Raw genomic sequence first — 3257 nt, forward strand, 5'->3', positions numbered from 1 at the left:
AAGTCTCTGAATTTTGTCTCAACACTGCTCCAGATTACTATGTCGGAACAGCTGGATTTACCTGTGAGACAGGCAGGTGTTATCTATTTGAAACATATGATAACACAGTATTGGCCTGATCGAGAAATAGCACTAGGGTATATACCCCCTTATACTATTCCAGAAGAAGATCGCCATTGTGTTTGAGAAAATATTGTAGAAGCCACTATCCATTCTCCTGAGCTCATCAGGGTACAGCTTACTACATGCATTCATCACATCATCAAACACTATTATCCAAGCCGCTGGACTGCCATTTTGGACAAAATTGGCTTTTATCTTCAATCCGATAACAGTGCTTGTAGGCTAGGAATTCTTCTTTGCCTTTATCAGCTTGTGAAAAATTATGAGTATAAAAAACCAGAGGAGTGGAGTCCATTGGTATCAGCAATGCAGCATTTTCTATCCGTTCTAAAGGATCATTTTATATAGCTTCTTTCTGACCAGTCTGATCAGTCTGTTCTCAACCAGAAACAAATATTCGAGATCTTCTATGCTCTTGTTCAGTACATTTAATGGATTTCAAAGAGCACATGCCTGATATGCAGAACATGGGAATGACAGTGATGATGATGATGAAGCTGAAGATGATGATGAAACCGAGGAACTGGGGAGTGATGAAGATGATATTAATGAAGATGAGCAAGAATATTTGAAGATTCTGGCTAAGCAGGCAGGTGAAGATGGAGATGAAGATTGGGAGGAAGGTGATGCTGAAGAGACTGCTCTGGAAGGCTATTCCACAATCATTGATGATGAAGATAACCCTGTTGATGAGTATCAGATATTTAAAGTATCTTTCAAACTATTCAAAATTGTAATCCTGTGTGGTATCAGGCTCTGAGTCACACGGTCTTAATGAAGAACAAGAAAATAGTTACAAGACATAGCAACTCTGGCCGATCAAAGAAATCCAAAATGATTGAGAAGCATGGAGGACACAAATTCAGTGCTCCAGTTGTGCCAAGTTTTTGAATTTTGGAGACCCAGCACCACGGATGAATTGAGCTATCTCTTTATTTCCTGCTGTGTGATTGCAGTGAAGAGCTTGTGTTCCTCCTAGTAGTGGTTCCAGAACTGGTTCATGTTATCTATCCTAAACTAATGATCAATAGACGGGGAAAAAAAAAAAAAAGCACCAACCACCCCAGGAGATGGGACCAGATCATGCAACCTGGCACTGGAAAAGAAACCAGTGGGATTTGGGAATGGGGGGATGGGGAGGTACCTTAGGGGGCATATTTTCTTTATTTTTTGAAGAAAGTAAGATCCTGACTCTGAAGCTTCAAAGTGACACTGTGGAAATGTGAAACAAGAGGGGATGTCATGAAGGCAGCTTTTCTTTTTCTGAGGAAAAAATAGGCATGGGCTACAGAACCATTTAAAATGTCTCACTTACGGTATAAAGCTCAAAGGTAGATGTAATGTTTACACCTATGGGTATTTGTCCAATTTCTCTCTCTTCCTCACCATTGGGTATCTATTCTTTATATGTAACTAAGATAAGGTAATCTAATAGCCTTATTCAATCTTCATTATTTTCATTCATCATTGTTCCTATGTAGATTATTGGACACTTATTGTAGCACTACATAACTGATTATACAAATCTGTAAATGAATTAGCACTTTCATATTAAAACAAGGCTGCTAGCCTATATATAAAATAGCAGAATGTTTTCTGTTTATTAAAAGATGTAATGGGGTGGGGAGGCACAGGTAATTTCAAGTTATTAATTTAAAAATGAACTAGCAATTTTATACCTGGTGACTTTGTGTGACACTCACCTCTGATAGTGACTTGAATTTGGTATGTAAAAAGGGGTTAGTGGTATTTCATTGCTGCTAAAAATGACGACTCCCTCTGTGTCCTGTTTTTCTTAAAGCTGTCAGTGTGCAAGTGGGTATTTGAATACCAGACCTTACTATAAAAATAAGAAAGGTGGTATCTAGAGCATGTAAATTGGATAGAAAGTTCTACTCTTAAAAAGTTGATCTAACAGTATGGCTAAACATCTATATAAGCAGTCTATTAAAAGAACCTAATTCGGCTATTATGTCTTGATTTGATTGCAGTTTTTTCCTAATTAAAACATTTTTTTCCTCACTGGCCTGTTTTTAATCCCATACCTGGAAGAGTACAAAATGCACACTTAAAAAAAGCTGATATCTACCACTTACCTACTCCCCCTTCCCCATCGCTTCTACTCCTCTTGTTGATTGTGGTATCTGATCTTAACTAGATAGGCTGATGGCACATGGTTCCCTTCAAAACTCACTATCGATACCACTACAAAAACAAGTCAGCAAAGAGACAGTGTAGAGAGGTTGGCTTGCTTCCCTCTCTTCCTAACTGCATGTTGAAAAATAAGCCTTCATTGATCGTAAACATCTGTCAGATGAGTCATACACTGGGTTATTTTTTATATACATGTATACAGAAAATATTTCAACTGAAAGCAACATCTTAATGGATTCAAAACTATTACAAGCTGTTGTCTAAAACAGATGAGAAAATTTATAACTGTAAAAACAAATGCACATATTGATATTTAAAATGCATAATTAAGAAAACCCACTGGTGTTGTGTTTTTCTTGTATACCAATAACTAAGCCACTACTGTCGACTCTCTTTGGTTTTCTATTTTAACACTGAAGAAGTGAAAGTATTTTCTATATTTATGAACTTACTACTAAAATCTTGGCAAGAAAAGAAAAAAAATTATCTAAAATGTGTGGGTGAAAACTGTTAATCAAGTGTGTTTCTACTCCCCCCTCAGCCCTTGAAAGTTGGACCCCAACTGTATACCCTAGGTTGCTTAAGGGGATTTCACTATTATATAAAGTCAATAAAAATGAAGTAATTGTATATATGCAACATTGTGTACAGAGGGGAGATAATAAATAGTATTAAAGAAACAGTCTCATATACCTTTACCTTTTGTTCGCTAATACCTAGTCTTCTTTTTAAATGTTCGGACTTCACTGCTTTTTGAATTCATAATTCCAATTATCACATTTTTGTTAATGGAAAATCATATCTAATAAAGATTTTAGTTAATCCCATGCACAGTATGAAAAAAGAAAAAAGAAAAAGAAAAGGACAGAGAGCTCTGTGTTAATGAAGGTGCTGGGTAAGAGTGGGTGGTGACTCTCGGGAGAACAGGGAGAAAAATGGGCCTGCTAAGGAAGAAACTACCATCAGAGTGAACAGGCAAC

The 3257-nt window shown here is 36.8% G+C and overlaps 1 pseudogene; it reads left to right on the forward strand.

The window, feature by feature from the left end:
* Positions 1–532: 532 nt before the first annotated feature.
* LOC105535196 lies at positions 533–1046 on the forward strand (annotated as a pseudogene).
* The last annotated feature ends 2211 nt before the right edge of the window (positions 1047–3257 follow it).

This window comes from Mandrillus leucophaeus, unplaced genomic scaffold, assembly GCF_000951045.1.
Source record: "Mandrillus leucophaeus isolate KB7577 unplaced genomic scaffold, Mleu.le_1.0 Scaffold1427, whole genome shotgun sequence".
NCBI lineage: Eukaryota > Metazoa > Chordata > Mammalia > Primates > Cercopithecidae > Mandrillus > Mandrillus leucophaeus.